The 21,900-nt window shown below is 38.8% G+C and overlaps 1 protein-coding gene across 5 annotated transcripts in view; it reads left to right on the top strand.

Annotated features, from left to right (window-relative positions):
• MSRA (methionine sulfoxide reductase A) overlaps positions 1–21,900 on the top strand; it is a 375,212-nt gene that overhangs the window by 151,395 nt on the left and 201,917 nt on the right. The gene's annotated exons all lie outside the window — the stretch shown is intronic.

The following is a 21,900-nucleotide window of genomic DNA, read 5'->3' on the forward strand; positions in this document are numbered from 1 at the left end:
CATATTTATCAGAGTGCATTTTCCATACTCCCTGCCTTCCAGTTTTCATGGAGAAAGTAGGTAAAACTACCCACAGTTCTCTCTGCCAAGCATTTTGGGATTTAAGAAGGAGAGCTCTTTACTGACCCACTTATTTTTTTTAAAAATCACATTTTATTTTTTTGTTATCTTATTGTATGTTTTCTTGTAAGTTGTCTCAAATTCTTCTTTTGGAATGATGCTGTATATAAATAAACAAAAATAACTCCCAAGAATGAAATTTCTTAGGTCAATATAGTGTACAATTACTTTTGAAGGAATTGAAATCCAGCCGTGCCAGTTCTATTTTCCCAGGAATAACTGGAGATATTATCACTGAAACCCTATAAAGGTGGGATTTAGTTGAAGCAACATATTTGATCCATGCTGAGAAATGGTTGTTTAGCTCAGCATACCTTTGGCCAAACAAGGATGAAAGACCCTGTGGACTTTTCCTAAATTCTATAGAATTTGGTGTTCATATATACCAGGAGCTATTACACAAATCACCTTTCATCTTCCTATTGTGTCATCAGTGTCCCCAGACTTAGACAATGGATTATATTATAGTTGACCATGGCCAAATTTCCTCGTTGAGCCCAGTGACATTGGGATCAACAGTGGTGCTTGCCAGGTGGATGGCTTTCTGGTTTAGGTCCCACCATATATCTTTTAAAGTCTCAGCTGTGATTCCAAGACTCATGATAATGTGGAAAGAAGCTGTGATTGTTTATGGTAGACCTTATCATGAACAAACTCAAAGAGACAGTTTAAAAATACGCTTACCATAAGAGGAGTGAAAACATCCTCACATATGACTTTTCAGAATCAAGGTTACTCAGGAATCAGTGCTGTTTCTTTTGTGGGAAAAGAAGTTTTATTTCTTTTAGCCACATTTCTGGTCCCTCCTAAACCCCCTATGCAGTCCTTGAGATCTCAAATATCTGGCTATGTAATAACCCTTTTGTGGTCTCTTAGTTTTTGTAATATTGTCACTTGTCAGGTTGCGATGAAAATGTCTCCCGTGGAAGTCTGCATCCATCTTGCTTATGATACCCATATATCCATTTAGCACTTGGGAGAATTTATCGTCACCCTCATCCACCAGGCTTCCTTTTCCTTGGTGTATGACCTTTGTCCAAGTGGCAGGGACGTTTGCATTGGGAAGAGTGGAAGAGTTAGTATTCCTCTCATGGGGAACATTAATGGGGGAGGCCTTGGAGAGGGACATCTGGGAAATTTCAGGAATAGGATGACACGTGGAGCTTAGAGTAAGACCTACCCAAGGAGCAAGTAAGCTGTCAGGAAGGCATGGGAGTGAGTTCCTAGCATTCCTTTCTTTTGGTTGAATAAATTGTAACTGGCAAGTATGTCCTTTGGCCAGGCCTTACCTTAACAGCTTTGCAGTAGGGTGACTCCAAGATGGAGAAGGCCCTGTAGGCATGGACTCAGCATCTGGCCTTGCTGTCCCACATGTAAAACAATAAGAGCTATATTCCCAAGCAAATAGTCTGTGTTTTAATCCTGGTGCCAGCACATAGGTCTTCAGTGACATGTAACCAACAGCCAGGCAGGTACACCAGCTGAATGACAAATAACTTTTCAATTGCTATTAATGCATTAGTAATTGGACTAAAAATTTTCTCCCTGTCATTTTCTTCCATGTAGGATATTTTTTAATCTACCTAACAATGAAGTGGCTGTTAAAACACCACCACCACCACCACTACCAACAGACTTTTATATTTTTATTTAGTATTTTCATATATATAATTTTATTTTTTCTTTGTTTTTAACTCTGAGATGAGAAAACCGAGGTTCAGAGGATTAGGTGACTTGTGCAGGGTCAGGTTACTAGTTAATGGTAGAACTGGGTCTAGCACTCAGATAATTTATTCACTTAGTCATCACATTGTTCACTTATTGCAGCAGGAGACAAACAGAAAAAACACCTCCCCTCAAGGAACTTATATTCTAGTATGGTAGCATAGTAAATAAGATAAATATGTAAAGTGTATGGTATGGCATTTCAGAGTGTGATAAGCCCTGTTGATTAAAATAAAATGGGAGACTAGGAAATGCTAGGTTGGGATTGGGGTGGGGTAGGGGGGTTGCAATTTAAAATAAGATTGGGACGGTGTTAATGAAATGGTAATATTTAAGCAAAAACCTAAAAGAGTGCGGGAGGTTGTCCTGCAGACATCTGTGGATAAAGCAATCTAGGCGGAAGGAATACAAGTGCAAAAGCCCTGAGGGCCTGGCATGAGGCCTATCTGCTGGGAGTAATAAGCAAGTGGGGGGAGGAATGGCAGCTGAGGACAGAGATTAAGAGGGAGTCACATCATGAAGGACCTTGTGTTAACTGTGGGGACTTGCATTTGTATACTGTAGTAGGCCTTCAGAGGAATTTGGGCAGAGCATTGATACAATAGGACTTATTTTTCTAAAGAATCACTTTGGCTGCTATGTTGAAGATAGAATGTTTAGGATGGTGAGTTAAGAAGCAGGGATACCATTTAGGAGACTATTTTTTCCTACTGTAGTACTTCTGGTTTGAATACCCACTGCCTTTAATTAATAACAACAATAATAATAAATCTTTAACTATACCCTTGTGTATCTTCCTCAAATGCTATATCTTAGTTTTTAGAATTTAGATGACCATTTAACAACACAGGAGCTAGGTGCACTGACCCCCTGTACAGTCAAATATCCATGTATAACTTTTGACCCCAAAACTTAAATATTATACTAATAGCCTACTGTTGTTGATGGGGAGCCGTACCAATAACATAGATAATCGATTAACACACATTTTCTGTATTATTATATACTGTATTCTTACAATGAAGTAAGCTAAGGAAAATAAAATGTTATTAGGAAAATCATAAGTAAGAGAAAATATATTTACAGTACTGTATATATTTATTGAAAAAACCTGCATCGAAGTGTATTAGTGCAGTTCAAATCTTGTTGTTCAAGGGTCAACTGTATTTTCTATCCCTGCGTGTTAACTTAAACGGCCCTTTTAAATGACACATTAGCTAAAAACAAATACAAATCTTTTGTGGAGAGTATTTAGGTATTATTACTGCTCTACTTATCAATACTACTTGCATATTTAGATGAAATGGATTGCATTAAATCACTAAGAATCATGTTGAATGTGTGCATTGATTCCATTCAAAATAGGCTGTACCACAACACATTGAACAGTTTAGAAGCACTTCACATTATATTTCTGGTATACACAAAGTGTGGAATGGAGCACAGGTCAAAGGAACGTGGTGATGTGATTTAAAATATGAAATCAGTGATTAAAATAAGACTAAAATTTATCAGTGAAGTAAATCAGCATTTGCATAAATCTCTTAACTCTTCCAGCTCCAAAAACTGTTGGGATGGAATGTCAGATATTTGTTATCAGCTAACTTAGGGTTTCAGTCCTAATTCTGATGATTCCTGAACTTGAGTAAGTTTCTGAACCTCCAGCTGATGATAATTTTATCTCTGGACAAAACATTTTTAAAAAATTCAGTTGTCTGAAAGGGCTGGAGAGCAACCAAATGTTGGTCTTTGAGCAGAACCTGGAAGTAACATAGTACTTGAAATAAGGAAAACAAGCTTGGTAAGTTTTCTTTGAAGTCATTTCCCAGTCCACAGTTGTTTATAAAAAAAAAAAAAAAGAGCAAACAGAAAGTGGCTATCACATTAGGCAGAAGAGACAGAGGTTGCATCTAGGGGCTGATAGAGTAGTTCGAAATCAATGGGAAACATTCTGAAAGGAAGGAGCAATAGAGAGGGAACCCTAACATCTCTGTACCGATTCCTCTCAAATCCATGGCTCCCTCTCTCTGTGCATTTGCAAATGTGAGACTCCAAGGAAACCAGCAGGAAGCAGCTGCTAGAAGGCTGAGATTTCAGCAGCTGCTTGATCCTGGGAGAGAGCTGAAGTTTTGCTAAGTTAGAGAGGCTTATAAAAGATTTAGGCTTTTCTTTGAAACTCTAGGAGGGCCATGTCTTTCCTAGGGCGTAAACCCAGGATAAAGGGTTACATGATAAGACTAAGAGGAAAAAGCAAAATAAACCCATTCTTGTAAAATCCAAAACTAACCATCCACAGGATCAAACTGATTCACCAGTAATTTAATTGATTTCCAGGATAAAATTAAAAATTCTTTGGAGAAAAATTACAAAATTAGCACACCACCAAGTTAGCATGGAATGAAAATTATCAGACATGAAGAAACAAGAAAATATGCTTTATAGTTAAGGAAAAAAGTCAATAGAACTAGGCCCAGAGATGAGTCACATGTTGAAATTTGTAGACAAGTACTTAAAACAGATATTATAAATACATTAAAGAATTTACAGGAAAAGTAGGATAGAATGGGTTAATATATAAGGAAATATCAGCAAAAAATATAAACTATAAAATAAAATGAAATGAAACTTCTAAGACTGAAAATATAGCATCTGAAATTAAAAAAAATATTGGTTACACTTAGCAGGAGATTGGACATTGCATAAAAAAGGATCAGTGAACTTGAAGACATGTCAGTAGAAACTATCCAAACTGAGGGACAGAGAGGAAAAGGTTTTTTACAAAATGAAGAGAATCTTTGTGATTATGAGATAATGTCAGTTCGTTTTATATATGTGTATTTGGACTGTCAGAGAGATACTGGGGGCAGAAACATGTATTTGAGGAAATAACCAGAGATTTGATGAAATATTGTTGGGGTGTAGTCAAGATGAATGCCAAATCTTGAGGGCCAAAGACAGGGATCAAATCAGGACCAAGGAACAAAGAGTTTTAAGTGGGAATAAAGATTAAATAATAATAGGTGACAGGGAAAGTCCATATTGTTTAAAGACCAACCCTACTCTCACTTCTGCACTTCTTTTATAGCACATTGTTCCTCCTCCTCTGTTTCCTTGGTGACAGTGTGATGAGATCGACTCAGACCTGCGTTCAAATGCTAGGTCTCCCTCTCACTACCAAATCATTTCAATCTGCATGCTGGGATCATCATTTGTTAAATGAAAATAATGGTAACTTGCTCACACATCAGGCCCCTAATGGAATAGACTGTTTTATAGGGTGCTGCTGGCCACATCATAGCTAGGCCCTCAACAGGTAGTAGTTTTCCTTCTCCGGCTGAACCTGTTCCCATGGTGGTTATCTGGCATCACTATCCACACAAGTAGCCAGGTTAAGGAAATTATACTTTATCTTATGTGCAACAGGAACCAAAGAAATGATAGAATTGTGGTTGAATTTTTAAAAAGTCACTCAAACTTCAGTATGAAGAACAAATTAGAAGGATGTGAGATAAGATTTGAAAAGACAGGATTGGAGGCTATGGGAGACCCCTGCACGTGCCTTCTCATTATACTCTTCCCGAACAGCTAGCTGTATTATCTCCTTTTCTTTCACAAGGGACTCTGCTTTGACCATGTCAACCACATCCTCAGTCATTACTAGCAAAAATAAAATCTGGTTCCTCTTTCCTCAAGGGTAGAGATTCTCCATCTTTAAAGGGTGAGACATGATGGTGGCTGGACCACGGTGGTGGCAGTGGGCATGAATTCCCTCTGCCAATCTATCGTCTTTCTCTCTCTAACGGCCCTCCCAGCTATACTGTTTCTACTTGATGAAGCGAAATGATCCAGGCTGACTACAGCCTTCCTCTAATGTTTTTCTGCTTCTCAAGAAGAATAAGAGGAGGGTCACATTGTAGTTGCACATTGTTTGGGAGATCTTGCAGGAAGTTTTCTTCATCGGGGACCTCTTTTTCCACATCCATATGTCCTAAATTTTCTCGTAGGATGGAGTCGGAACTGAAAGCATTCTACTGTGTTAATTAACACCCACTGGCAAATGTCGTGGTCATTTGTTCATTGAAATTCCATAAACCTCCTACCCATTCTAGAAGGGAAAATAAAATTGCAAGTACCTTGGAGAATTCAGGGCCTGTGAATAGACACATCTGGGAAATGGAAAAATACTGAAGGATGCATCTTAGGAAAACTGAATGCTATTTTTATTTTTCTTAAGGCTGTCTTTTCTTTGCCTCAGGCAAACCGTTGAACATATTTATCAGGTCCTGATAAAATCCCATAGCTCGTTCTCACCTTGCCTGATCTCCAGCCTGATGCTGACGCGTTCAGGAGGAGTTTGGTTCTCTTGAATTGAGATGTGGCTGTCTATTAATCACTTACTGTCCTCTGGTCCAGTTAGCAACCACCTTCTTTCCAGCAGTTGAGAGAACTGGGCTGCTTCCAGCGAGCTTGTTTTGCAAAGCCTGGGCTCTCTCAGTGCTGGCATGTCGGTGATCATCCTTTACAGGCGAATCCACTGCTCCATCAGCCCATACCTGGGGAGCAGCGGTGGCTCCACTGTCCTTTAAGGGACAGAGACACACTGGTGCACATTCCAAGGAGGAGACAGTGAATGGATTCAAAACGATGTCTAATGAGAAGCCGATGATGGACCTTGCGTTCAGCTTGGAAAACAGGAAATCCGTGGCATTACCAGAGCTGTTTTCAAATGGTCAAAGGGTTGACAGGTTGTCATGAGGAAGAGCAGCTAAATTTGCTCTTTATGATCTCAAGGGAGAGGATCAGAGCAAAGGAGGGAACATTCCAGGCTTTCAGCTCAATGTAGGGAAGAGCTTTCTAATTGTCATTAGATCTTCAGAGGTGGACTGGACAGTTTGAAGAAGTTGAGGGCAATAGAAGCTTTGACTGGACAACTTTTTGCAGTGATGCTGAAGGATTTTTTTAGTAGTAGCAGGGCATTTAGGCTAGATTAGAGGTAAGGTTTCTTCCAACCTTGGACTAGTTCTTGAACCCTCTTGGTGAATAAAGACCTAGTACTCTTTGGGGACTATTCCCAGGGTAACCGCTGAAATACAGCAAATGTATAAAGAACCTGGAACCACATTAATCACAATACAAAGGTACAGTGAAGCTTACTTGCGTCTAGGTAGCCATGTTTACAATTAGAGAAGAGACTGCAAAGATTAATTAATCAAATTAAAGCAGCATTAGGAATGGATGTGGGCAGAAGGCAATTAATTGTCACCAAATACTGAAAATATCAATCAGACTGTAATTACTATATGGTTCTTTTTAACAGAAGGCATTTACAACTTTTGCAGTTTTCAAGTAAGAGTAGCAATAAGGAAAGTGTCTTGTTGAATTATTTAACATGATGTAGGTTTGCTAATAAGTGAAGCTCACAAAGAAAACACGCTGAGACCTCATTTCCATTTCAGCCACCTGTATTCATCTTCTTTGGGAGAGAGTCATAGCATTGTAGCTGCAAACTATCTGCAGATCCCCAGTTTCCTGCCTCCTCCTCTGCTGGACGGCTGAGCAGCAGTGGTGTTCCCCAGGCCGCACACAGTCAAGGTCTGTGGATGTGTGTCTGTGACCAGGGCCTGGCCATCTTGTGTCTCAGGTCCGAGTTGTGTTTCTAGAATTTAACCCAGGACATCCTCCATCTCTGCCCAGGTCCCCCTTCTGATAAAGGGTTCATGCCTGTCAGATTGTGGCTGGAATTTGGGTTCCAGTTTCTTGCCCTGGTCAGAGCTGACATCTGGACCAGATGTGACATCACCAGAGTGACACCATCTGGAGACACCCCTGTGCCTTTAAAGAGAACGGGGATCTATAGAAAGGAGTGTGTTGGAAATGTGCTGTGAACAGTGTGCTGTGTCTTTGCTATCGACTTTCTATATGCTTTATTTATATCCAGTAAAATCCCATTACAGAAAATGTAATTCCAGCAGAGTGCTCCATAAAATCATGCTGTTTTCATGAGACCCACATGAACTGCCTTTTATTTAGCAGGTGCCATTGAATTCCCTGTAATGAATAATGTGGTACAACAATCATCCTTCAAACCCTGAATCTGCAATAGGGAGCCTCTAAATTCAGCTTGCTTACAGGTTTCCACAGCTTTCCACAAAGACTGGCTTCTGAGCTTGTTTCTAGGGAGGCAGCATGGCGTAGCGGAAAGAACATCGGCTTTGAATTCCAGGTTGCCTGGGTCAGAATCCTGGGTTGGCTTTGGTTCTGTGTCTTCGGGCAAGTGATCTAACCTCTCTGAATCTCCATTTTCTCCTCAAAGTGGGGCCGATACTGTCTTCCTTGAGGATTATCGGGGGATTACATGCATACAAAGATACTAGTACAATGTGTGGCTCCTTTTTCTTCTTATCACATAAGGAAAAGGATACCAGGTTATGTACTCTTTGTAGGAAAAATTTTACTTGCTCACTGACCATAGTCATAAAGTCATTGTTTAAGTTGAGAAGAGGAAAATAGATTTCAATTCTCCTTCCTATTCTCTCAGGAGACATCAGATCATTTAATGATTAAACTGGGTGTTAGAAATAATTTAGTCCTACTCATTTTTCAGATGACAATTTGAGTCTTAAAACATACTAGTGAGTGACCCAGAGGCACACAACTTGCAGTGCCCCTGGCTGGTGACATTGGGCAGGAAGGAGGCAGTAAGAAGGCAGAAATGTGAAGAGACGTTAAGCTGTTTCTAAAAAGTGATGGGTTCAGAAATAGCTGTTAGAGAAGGAACATCTGAATTGAGTGGTACCCAGCAAGTTACATGCTTAGGAAATGAAGAAACTGGCTCAGAGAAATTCTGTAGGCAGACTCTACAGTAGACAGGCCGCTTATGAGACCACAGTGCAGTCTTTTTCATTTGAGGCCTGAGGGGATGGCTCTCAGGTTCTACTGCAGCGTGATGTGACCTCTGAGAGACCAGAGGTAACACGAGAAGCAGCTCTGACCTTGGGTGGACTGAGAGAGGGAGTTTAGAGTGTGTGCACATTTATGTTGGAAGGGAGAAAAGTGGAATAAGCACGGAAAGTGAGAGAAGAGAGTAGCGATAAACACGTACTGAGTACCTACTATATGCTTGACGCATTTTATATGTTATCCATGCAATTCTTTCAGTGACTCTGTGATTAGTATTATTTCTATTCCTAGTTTATAGATGAGGAAACTAAGGCTTAGAGAGTCTAAGGCGCTTCCCTGAGACCTCTCAGGTTTCAGCAGTCTAGGCCTGGTTGAATTAAACAAATCCATGTCTACAACAACTCAAGAATTTGGTAGAGGAAAGAGATGAGTGAAATGTACCGTTCTGTGTTCAGCACTGCATTTTCTTCCCTTCATATAATCACCGAGTTTCCACTTTAGAAGCCTCAAAGGAAGATCCAAGCTCTCCATAAACGGGCGCTATGGTTTTTAAGGAATACCTCCATTATAAAGCCCATCATCATTACAAAAGATAGTCCATTAAAATTTTGAAGCATTCCAGTTCAATTCAACAGATCCCCCACCCCCACCCCACCTTAGGAGCCTGATACATGCAAGGCGCCATGCCAGGTGACACAGGAAAAGCCACGTCCAGAGAGGCGGGCCCCATGCTCTTATTTCATGGTGTAAAGAGGAGGTTACAACACAGAAGCCAACAGTCTCCTTCCACAGGATAGATGTATAAAGGCCTAAGTTAAGAGGGCTTGGACATGCTTTGGGGTTCCAAGAAGAGAAACTTTGTATGTGAATGGCATTGTGGAAAGACTTAAGGGAGATGGTGATTTCTGAAATTAGCCTGGGTGGATAGGCAGGATTTCCAAAGGCAGAGGACGGGGAGGAGCGTGCAGGGCATGGCCAGGTAACATGGCAGCCAGGGAGGGTGGTGATGGCGTCGCGCGTTCGGTTTGGCTGAGGTGGAGAATGGGTGTCAGGCCGGTAACAACTACCTTAGTTTTGTTGGTTGGAAAAGTGACACATGTGCATTAGAGAAAATTTGGAAAATATATAAAAAATAGATATAAAAAAGGAACAACCAGAGGCAACTACTATTCCAACATTTTATTGCATTTCCTTCCAGGCTGTCTATCAACCAATCTATACAAACACTTTTTAAAAACTTCTGTTTGATTATCACAGAATACATACTTCTTGTAGAAATTTGGAAAATACTGAAGAGTATAAAGAAGAAAATAAAAATCACCGGTAATTTCACTCAGAGCTAATAACTACTATTAACAGTTTGGTTCATTCCCCTTGAGTCTGTTTTTCAAAGTATACATTAAACCATATATGAACACATTCTTCATATAGTTTAATATCCTGCTTTCCCCCCCTTACCGTAATATTTTGAGTATTTTTCTATACAACTAAATAATCTTAGGAAACTGGATGTGTCATACTTTACAAATTATGTACAAATAAACCCTCATTTATTAAATACTTTCTCTAATAGTGACTACTTGGTTGTTTCAAAATTTTTATTACAAATAATGCCGTTAAAAACATTTCTGAAAAACCAGTGTTTGTCAAGTAAAAAGATAGTTTCTTAGAACTGTTTCTTAGCAGTGGCGTCCTCAGACAAAAAGGTATGATTACTTTTAAGATTCTTGCATATTACCTCTTCATGGTTTTAAAGAAGACAAATGACACATTTGAAAGTGTATGTGATAAAGATCAGCTTGAAAGCCACGTGAAAGATGAGGGAGCCAGCTGAGGTGGGATGACAGTTGAAGAGGTTCGTAACTAGTGGGTGAGTTATTGGGAAGGGTGCCGGGAAGGGAGTAAGAATATGAGGGACAGGATATCAGGCCACTGCTTAGGCTGAGACAAGTAAAAGGCAACTCCCAGCTTTCCTCCTATTAAGGGTCTAGGAAAACAAATAGAGACATCAGAAGAAGAGGGTGGCTCGGTTGGTCAATTCGTCATTAGATATATTGAATTCAAGGTGGCAGGGAGCCTTCCAGGTGGAGATATCCAACAGGGAGCTGAAAATGCATGTCTTTCTAAAGCTTTCTTTAGGTGGATGGTCAGGGATTAGGCCTCGAGATTAACAGCCATTTTCAAATAGATGGTATGTGGTTTGAACTACAGAGGGTGCCAAAAAAAATGTATATACATTTTAAGAAAGGTAAACTGTATTAAAATTGTAATACTCAATAAATACTAATAACAGAAGATGAGTACAAGCCACGTTTGACTTCTGCAATTACAATAGGTGCTCAATGTGGTTGCCATCAGCGTTCAGACACTTCTGATTACAGCGAACTACTGCTTGAGCAATGTTAACCAAAGCGTACACTTGTATACATTTTTGGGGGGGAACCCTGTATATGAAAAAAGTCTGCTTTAAAAGTGTAAAAAGGAATGTGTAAATGTGTATCTTACAGCAAGCTAGACAGGCAAAGTGATTTTGTGACCTTGACCTGTCAGAAACTGTAAAGGAGTTGGGGGTGAAGTCTGCAGCCTCAGAAGTGGGATGGGTGCATCACTCTTGGTCTCCTAACTTTCGGGCGGTAGCCCTGGAAATGGCTGTGAACGTGGCCATGTTCTGTGTGAAGTCTAAAAGTGGGGAAAAGAGCTGGAAGAGGGAACATTTGGATAAAATGTTCAAGGAACATGTGGTGACTGCACATGTTCTTTTGAAAGCTGGGCCTCCCTGTTGGTTCCCACTCTGACAGGACAGACTGCTCTTCCTACCCCATCTGTTGTCTGAGGGTTTGTTATCCAGTGACATCCCCAGTAGGCAGAGTTGGAGAATGGGGTTAGCAGGGAGTGGGGTGTGCTAGTGAGCAGAGCAGGGAATGCAGTAGTGAGCAGAGCTTGCCCTGGCCAGTTTGTGCGGGGTACTGAGGCAGGTAGGTAAGACCTCTGTTCAAGAGTGCCAAAGTTGTAGTGGTCAGTCTGTCACTTATTTTTAGAAAAGTAGCATTTCATCAATTACAGATCTTTACTCATTAGGTAAAAAATTTCAGTGTGAATACAAAAGGCTTTATGGAATTTTGAAGTTTCCCTTTTAAAGTCTTTTTTTGAAGATTTCAGCTGAGTTTCATAAATCTTAAGGGAAAATAAAGTAATTCCCACAAATAGAAAAAAAAAATCTCATAGCCACAGATAATATTCATGAGAAATGACCGATTAAAAAGTTTGACTAGAAATGCAGGAATCTAAAAGTAATTCTAGCAGGACTTTTGGAAAATTCTCATCAATAATCGTGCCAAAAATGTAAATCTGATGCAATGACACAGTTGCAATTTTGATATGTTCTTTAAATCTCTGAGGTGCTTAAATTATGATGTAACTTTGAATCTTTTTTCCCTCCAATTCGAAACTTTTATTTCTGTCAAATGTAGATGTCTTTCAGAAGTTGTGGTGGTGATAAGTAAATTCATTGAACTTATGACTTCCAGAGGCCAGTCTGCAGACCACTGGCATCAGTATTACTTTGGGATAAAATACTCTTTGAAAAGCCATTTGGTTCTATTGGTTCTATTCTGTAAAAGACACCTCTTATGCTCTAGGACTCCAGGGTTCACCTGTTTCTTGAAACAGGTCACAAAAAAAGTCTCAACAAATTTCAAAAGAACATGAAGACCGCTTTCTCAAAGCATGGTGCAATAAAACTGCATCAAAATGAAACGATAGTATAAAAAACCCCCAAAAAACCAGGCCATATGTTTGAAAACTAAAATGAATATCCTTAAATAATTCATGGGTTAAAAAGGAAATAACATGGAAACTATAAAATACTTGGAAAAGGATGACAAGAAAAGTACACATTTAAATATGTGGGATCTGTCTAAACCAAAGCTTAGAGGTAAATGTGTAGTCTTAAGTACATTTGTCAGAAAATAAGAACACAAGAGAATAAATAAGCTAAGTATTCATATCATGAAGGTATGAAAGGAACAGACTAAAAGTAAACTGCACAACAAGGTAATAGTAGAGAAAGAGCAGAAATAGAAACCAAAGAAGAGGATCCATGAAAGCCAAGGTTAGTTCTGTGATGAAAACCTCTAAAACAGAAATAGAAATAGGAAAACTTGAATAAATGACAAACAATGAAACAATTAAAGTCACTCCTTATTACTCCCTTCTCCTCTACAAAGACACAAGGTGGTTCAGAAAGTTTTGTAACTTCAAGGAATGAATAATCTTTTTCTAATGCAGTGTTACATAAGAGGGGGGAAAAGTAAACCAGTTTATTTTATGAGGCCAATATAACCTTGATACTTATTTGGAACAAGATAGTTCAAGAAAATAAAATTATGACAAATCTTCCTTATGAACATAAGTGAACAAATTTGAGATAAAATATTAGCAAAAGTAACTATTCAATATTAAAATGCATTATGAGTAGGTAAGGTTTATTGAAGAATGGTTCAGAAAACTGTATAAGCGTAATATAGTACTTTAAGAGATTAAATGAGGGAAACCATAAGATAATCTTAAAAGAATGCAAGCATTGTTAAAACTCAAAATTCATGCATGATGAAACACGATCTTCATAAACTGGAAATGGGAGGAAACTTTCCTAGCCTGAAAAAGGGTATCTACCAGAAAACCCTGCAGCAAACCTCATCATTATTGGAGCATTCTCACTGTTAGGAGGAGACAAGGATTCCCACCATCACACTTACTGTTCAGCATTGTGCAGGAGGTCCTAGCCAATGCAATAAAATCGGATAAAGAAAGGAGAATAATAATTGGACAGGGAGACATACAACTGCCATTTGTACAAAATATGTTCTCTATATAGGAAATCAAAGAGAATATGGGGACAAACCATTAGAACGAAAAAGAGAATTCTCTTAAGGTTTCTGACTCTATGGAAAGCATACTAAAATCAATGGGGTTTTAATATCCCAGCTATAAGCAGTAAAAAAGTGTTTTAGAAAAAAATGTGTAGAGAAGCAACACAAATCACAGGATACATAGAACTATATGTAATAAAAACGTATAAGAGTTTTATGTAGAAAATGATACCATGGTATGGAAGGCCGGACATCCAAGGAGACATGAATAAGTGCACAGCTATATTATGTTCATTGATGGAGAGACTCAATATTATTAATATGACAAAATATTTTCAAATTAATCTATAAATTCAATGTAACTATAATAAAAGTCTTAACTGGATATTTTATGGAACTTGACAAGCTAGTACTACACTAAATTTGGAATAGTAATGGGCCACAAATAGCAAATTTTGAAGAAGTCTAAGAAGATTTGCTCTACTAGATATACTATGATTCATTAAAATTAGAGTGATTACAACCTCTGACTTTCCCTATAAACCTGTTCCACCCTCTGTGTTCTGTACTCAGGCCAATAATCTTAAGCATCATCCTTGATGCTCTCTCAAACCTTGCTTCCAATCTGTTAGGGACTCCTTTTGGCTCTATTGTCAAAATAGATCCAAAATCCGATCATGACTTGTGACTTCCTTTGCTACCACCTGGTCTAACCATTCCTTGCTTCTGTGTTTGGTCTACTTCGGTCTCTTCTCTGCAGAGGAAAGCCGGAGTTATTGTTGTAAAACATGTTATGTGATCCTTCTCCTGCTCAAAACTCAACAATGGCTATCCATTTCACTCAGAGTAAAACCCCAAGTCCTTACAGTAGCCCACAGGGCCCTACATGATAGGATTATTGATAATGTCCCACGACTTTTTCATACTCACTCCACCCAGGCCACACTGGCTTCTTGCCCGCCCCTTAAACAGGCATATTCTTGGTGCTTTTGTAGCGACTGTTTCCTCTGCCTTGATCACCTGTACCCCAGCTATCTGAATGGGTGACTGCCTCACTGTGTTCAAGTCTTTGTTTGAAGTCACCATCTCTTTGAGGCTCGCCTTAAACACCTTATTTAACATTGTACCCTCCCCAGCACTCCTGATCGCTCTGACCCTGCTCTACATAAAAAAAAAAAAAAAAAAAGGTCTTTATATCATCTACCTTGTTACCTCATGTACTTCTTTATTATTTTTAGTGCTTATTATCCACCTTTCACCACTAGAGTGTAAGCACTAGAAGAAGGTAGGATCTTTGTTTTGTTCGCTCGTGTATTCCAACTGCCTAGAGCACTTAGTACGTAGTAGGCAATGAATAAATAAATGTTTGCTGCATAAATCAGTGAAGAAAAGTAGCAGGACTAGACAAATGAATGGAGCATACTAGGTAGCCCAGAAATAGGACCATTCATAATGACCTACTAGAGATAACATTAGAGATAAATGGCAAAAGAATGGATTAATAACTAATAATTTATTTTGATACTTGGTTATATAGAAAAAAATTAAATTGAATCTGTACCTCATATCATTCACAAAAAATTATTTCCAGATGAATTAGCAATGTAAAATGAAGATCAAAACTTTAAAACTTCTGAAAATATAGGATACTATCTTTATAACTTTAGTGTATTGAAAGAGTTCTTATGCATGACACACAAAAAGTTCTTCTGGGTATCTACCCCAAAAACCTGAAAACATCAATCCATAAAGTATATGTACTGCTATGTTCATTGCAGCATTATTCATGGTGACCAAGACATGGAAACGGCCGAAGTGCCCTTCGATAGATGATTGGATAAAGAAGATGTGGTACTTATATGCAATGGAATATTACTTGGCCATAAGAAAAGATGAAATACTGTCATTTGTGACAACATGGGTGGATCTTGAGATTATCATGCTAAGTGAAATAAGTCAGAAGAAGTTTAGAACCATATGACTTCACTTATGTGGCATATAAAACTGAAAGCAACAAATGAACAAGACAGATAAAAACTCACAGACACAGACAGTGGTTTAGTGGTTACCAGAAGGTAAGAGGGGAGAGGGGTGGTAGAAGAGGGTAAATGGGGTCAAATATATGGTGATAGAAAAAGAATTGACTTTGGACGGTGAACACACAATATGATATGTAGATGATGTATTATAGATTTATACACTTGAAACCTATATAATTTTACTAATGAATGTCACCTTGAAAATTTAATAAAAGTTACAAAAAGAGCTAGGAAATCTTGACTTTCTCGTAATTGATGACAAAGGTTGATAGTTAAATTTAAAATTTTTGAAAAGATAATTGGTACTTTCTAAGAAGGAGATAAAACTTTTAAAAGTCAAAAAAAGGAAAATGTACAGAAATTTAACCCCAATTAAAATTCAAAACATCTGCATGACAATAGGCCTCTTAAGTGAAGGTAAAAGGCAAATCAGACACAAAATGATATGTGCAAACATAAAATTGACAAAAAAATTAATATTCGGAATATATAAAAACTCCAACAAATCAACAAGGAAAATATATTAACCTAACAGAAAAATGAACAAAAGCAATTTACAAAAGTGCAAGCATGAATGACCAATATACAGTATGAAAAGATGCTCAACCTAACTGGTAATTAGCCAAGTAATGTTAAAATCACAATAAGTTACAATTTTTAAATCCATACGATTGGCAAATATTTATGTAACTTCTAACACCAAGTGTTTGCAAGGCCCAACAGAGATCTCCTACATTTCTTTTGGGTCAGCTCTGCCTGTAAACTCTGTCTGCCTGTTTGTCCCTGGACACAGGACCCCAGAGTGCCCAGGGAACAGCTGCAGCATACAATTCAGTGGACTCCTGCTGTGTTCTCTGATAAACGTGTACCCGTCTGGGCACCAGGACCTCTAACTGCAGAGCAAAGAGTTGTGGGACAGGGAGTACAAAGTCCACTAATATGTCACCAGGATGATGATAAATAGAGCCAGTTCTGTTTCCACTCATTGTTTTCCTAATACATGTATTCTTCTTTTGGGGGACATGGTGCCCCAATACTGTTGGGGTCCTTGATTCGGTGCATATTCAGTGTTCTCAAAGATATGACCCCAATCTCCCAGAGAATTACTCTGAACTGGTGCGACAGCTGTACCTCTGGGCTGTTGCAGTGCTTTGTCAGGATGGCAGCTTCTGGGTGGGGTGGAATATTATAAGATATGTGGAAACTCTAGTCATGGGCCCACTGCAGCATCTTCTGTGCTGTAAACTGGGTCCCCTGGTTTGAGGCAATCTTCTATGGGATAGTATCTGGCTGAAATTCTGGAGGTGGGAAAGTGAGACCCATACGTGGATTATGTGTCTGTTACTTTGACAACAAACCACTGGCCTTTTCAGCAAGGAAGAAGCCCAGCATCTCCCCCTTGCCACCTAGTGGTCGCTTGATCCCCTTGAGAAACTGCTATGCAAGGCCCTTGGAGATGTTAGAAGGTTGGACATTTGGTGGCGGCAATAGTGGATAAGACTTGGTAAGGTGGAGTGTCCATTATTGTGCCCATGTGTGGCCAGTGAAATGGGCTGGCTGATGTCCACCAGCCAGGTCATTTTGTCAGCTTTGTTGTTTGGTGCCTCTTTCTTGGTGGATGCCCTTTCTTGGTTGATGGTCGGCATTAACATGTGAGGCAAGTATCTTTATGTTGCACACTCACTCCTGTGTATCCATCCATGTGCTTCTACCTCAGATTCCCTTGTTCCTGATCTTTCAGTCATTCTGTTTCTGGATTCTCGCCATCCGGCTAAGCCATTGGCGACTGCCTATGAATTCACATACTCGTATGGTCTACAGTTGGGCAACGTTTCCTTGCTGTGAAGTGGATAACTAGTGCACTGCGTGAAGGTCACCAGTTGGGAGATTTTCCTTTACCGTTATCTTTTATGGCCACGCCTGAGTGAGACCACAGAGGCTGCTATGCATTTTTGGCTTGTATCTGTATGTAATAAATCAAACAATCATAAAACAGAACTCCAGTCTTTTTGTTGTCCTTCAGCTGAGTGTATAGAATCCCCATACAGCCACAGGTGTGAACTAAGGGAGTGGTTGGTGCAACCCTGATGGATGCTGTGGGAGACGGGCTCCCCAGTCATGCGGCTGGCTCACGCCCTCAGGCTCTCTTCATGAATGATTCCTAATGTACGACTGCTATTTTATGATGGCTTCTTGCTGCACGCCTGTTCCATTAGGATTTGGTGGGTCTGACAGGACTTGGATTTTGATGAACAATTTCAGCCACGTGGTCTCTTGGTGTCCCTTGGCTGGGTACTCTGCGATAAGCATCACAAGTTCCCACGTCATGATCTTGAAATGGCTTTTCTCATTTAAAGAAACTAGCCTTCTTGTGATGGATGTGTTAATTAACCTTATTGTAATAATTTCATAATATGTATATATGTGTGACAGATCATTATGTTTTATACCTTAAACTTACACAGTATCTCAGTTATATCTCAGTAAAACTGGAAATATTTTCTTTTAAGTTAAAAAAAAAGAATGTAGTACCACCTATAGTTTTGCCAAAGGATGAAATCTGAGTCTGATAAGCCTCTGGCTCCAGCTGCAAATTTGCAGGAAATACTGAGGATAAAGGAACAAGTTGAATTGCACCACGAGAATGCAAATGACAAACTCCACACTGGGAAACTGCAGATCAAGTGGCCCATGTTTTCTTCAATGGATAGATTAAAAGGAAAAGAATGCAGAGGGAACTTGTCCATTAAAAGAACTTAAAGACATATCAAATTTTTAAAAATTAGCAAGACCAAGCTATAGTACTAGGATGGACAACTTGAGCGATAAAAATATAAAGATACATAAGGAAGTGATTACTATAAAAGTCAGACAGTGGTTACTTTTGTGGGGAGGAAAGGAGTTGGGATTGGGGTATAATGCAAAGAGGGGTTTCTGGGGTGGATGGCAAAGTTCTGTATCTTGACCAGAGTGGTGGCTACAAGGATGTTAACCTAATAATCATTGATGTGTGCATTTCTTTTGTGTGGTTTTTCTGTATTTGTGTTTTACTTTATAATAAAACATTAAAAATATAAAATATTTTAAAGAAAATAGTGTATACTCTATCTTCTTTGATGATATGTATATTGACTAGGCAATTGTAAATTCTAAGAATTCTGCCATAAATAAACCTGTTTTCTTTGTTTACACACACACACACACACACACACACACACACAAAACCAAATAATAGAATGCTTAGGTTATACTGGAAGGCACTAGATAAAACATTTGACTGCTTCAAGGAGTTTTATTCTTACAACAACCCCTATCCTAAGTTAAATTCTTCTCCAGAATTTTTTTTTTTTTTTTTTTGTAGAGGGCAGTGTCACTGTCCCTCACATGTGGGATCCGAACCAGGGCCCTCTGGCGTCCCAAGCCAGCTCTTAACCATCGCGCCACTCGGCCGGCCCTTTTCTCCAGAAATTTTGACATTGATTATACACCAGGTCCCTGAGGTTTTTATTTTAGCCACACGTGCCGCCCCCGCCCCCCTCCCCCACTCCCAGAGGAGATTGGAGGTGGGTGTTACTTCCTCTAGCAGGGTTCTTTTTTTTATTCCTGTTAAACACCAAAAGGAGATTAAATATCTCTCTACTCGCAGCAAGTATTTTGTTTGGTTTGGCCAAGATCATTTAAATTTTATAAATCTTTACCATGAGTATATAGATATAAAGGATATAGTCTGGGGCCATCTGCGTGGGACTATAGACAGTGGTCAGGGAGGCTGGCTGCTAAACTAGCCCATCGTGTACCCTGTGCATAGAATACTGAAGGCTTGCAGTACTCTGGTACCGTCGATGGGGGTCATTGTACGATACAGAAATTTTATTTAACGAACCCTATAGACCTCCGAACTTGTGGCACTAGAGCGCCTTCAGCTTGGCACACTGCACAACTCCTGGGTGCATTTGTGACCTTTTATGTGTAGTACTGCTGCCCAGTTCACTTTTTACCTGTCCTTTTCCAGAGATTTCCTGTTATTGTTCCTGTGATGGTTGATTTTATGTGTCAACTTGAGCGGGCTAAGGGATGCTCAGATAGCTGGTAAAACATCATTTTTGGATGGATCTTTGAGGATGTTTCTGGAAGAGATGAGCATTTAAATCAATAGACTGAGTAAAGAAGACCTCCCTCACCAACATGGGTGGGCAACATTCAATCCATTGAGGGCCTGTGTGGAATAAAATGGCAGCAGAAGGGTGAATTTACTCTTTCTCTTCGGGCTGGGACATCCATCTTCTCCTGCCCTTGAACATTGGTGCTCCTGGTTTTCAGACCATTGGGTTTGGACTGGAATTATTGTACTGGCTTCCTAGGTCTCCAGCTAGCAGTTTGGAGATCATGGGACTTCTGAACCTCCATAATTGTGGGAGCCAATTCCTCATAATAAACCTCTCTATATATATATGTTTACATATATCCTATTGGTTCTGTTTCTCTGGGGAACCCTGACTAATATAATTCCTTCATCCCAGGAATGCAATGAAGTAAAATGAATAGTGAGTCCTTGTTCCAAACACTTGAAGATACTCAGTTTTTATAAGTACTCAGTAAATAGTTACATTCACCAGCAGCAAACAGTTCCCTTGCAAGCAGGAAAAAATGGTATCTATCAATAGCAGTGTGTAACTCAAATAATGCATATGCTTATGTTTTTCTTTGAATTCTTTGCTTTCCTTTAAAAAGTGTATACATTTTTAATTTGTAAAGTAATATGAATCTATTACAGAAAAGCTTGAAACATGAAAAAACATTTCTATATTCTCACCACGGTAATACAATCATGGTTATAACTTTGTGTATTTCCTTCTAGTCTATTTTGGTATGAATATTTTTTCATAGTTGTAATAAAAACATGCACATAATTATTTTCTCTTTGTAAATTTAGCTTTAGATAATACTGATATAATCTTATACATATTTCCATGTTGCATTATTATCACAACAGTAACTTTTAACTGCATCAAATTTCATCATTTGGCTCTATTATATTTAACTGTTAACCTATTTTTGGTTAGTATATTTCCCCTCGCATTTGAGAAAATACATTTTTGTATGATATGTAACATTATGCACATTGCTTTTTGGTTATTGCTGCTCTGAATCTTTAAAGTAGAATATTAACAAGTGTCGAGAATTTCAGTAAACTTCTAATTTTTCTTTCAGCTGTGACATCAAATCTAACAAATCTAGTGACTGTAGAAGTAGGAGGCATATATTATTTTGCCAACTGTTGTTCTACCCAAGATCTTAATTATATATGACTTACTAGTGCCATATAAAACTTGAGTGAGGCACTAATCTTGTTTACATCTAGAAATTGGCCACAAGTAGCAGTTGTGGACAGTTCAGAAACTCATGGTAGGAAATGAGGGTCCTTTGTTTGGAGCTCAGGGAAGTGTGAGTCACCATTTTTGGTGTGTGTAGTACGTGCATTCTTGGGAGATGGGTCTTAGTTTTCGTGACAGGAATCCAGTACTGTATGAGCACCATGTTTGCTAGTTGAATGGAATGCTATTTTTGTGAGTTTCTTTGTTTGTTGTTCCCTCTTTCCCTGCCTTTGTCTGTCTCTCTCTTTCCTCATTCATTATATTCAGTAGCAGAACTCAGAAAAATGGTCTTTTTGGGGAACAGTGATTTATCACATGAAAGTTTATAATGATTAAAAAATTTTTTTTGTTAAAAAAGCAGAGCACTTATGTGAAATTGTTAATCAAATACTGTGTCAATCTGTGTTGATTTGGGAAGTTTTCTCATTTAAATCAGTAATTTAGTGCTACCTTTCTATAGTGTTACCTCTCTTAATTTTTTTTAAAAGCATGACTAGGATGCTGGTCATTAAATAAATTTCTACTATTAATACAAGTTATTGTGTTTTGATGAGTCCATAATGAATTGAGTGTGGAAATCATCACATGCAGTTATTCTTTTACTATGTTATTTGGAAAAGTATAGGTTTACTAACTCCATTAAAGTGGGGGACTTTCCAACAAAGGAACAAGACAAACAAATAAAGAAACACAAACTCACAGACACAGATAATAGTTTAGTGGTTACCAGAGAGTAAGGGGAGAGGGGGGTTGTACAAGAGGGTAAAGGGGGTCAAATATATGGTGATGGAAGGAGAACTGACTCTGGGTGGTGAACACACAATGTGATATATAGATGATGTATTATAGATTTATACACTTGAAACCTAT

The sequence above is a fragment of the Hipposideros armiger genome, unplaced genomic scaffold (genome assembly GCF_001890085.2).
Source record: "Hipposideros armiger isolate ML-2016 unplaced genomic scaffold, ASM189008v1 scaffold_27, whole genome shotgun sequence".
Taxonomy (NCBI): domain Eukaryota; kingdom Metazoa; phylum Chordata; class Mammalia; order Chiroptera; family Hipposideridae; genus Hipposideros; species Hipposideros armiger.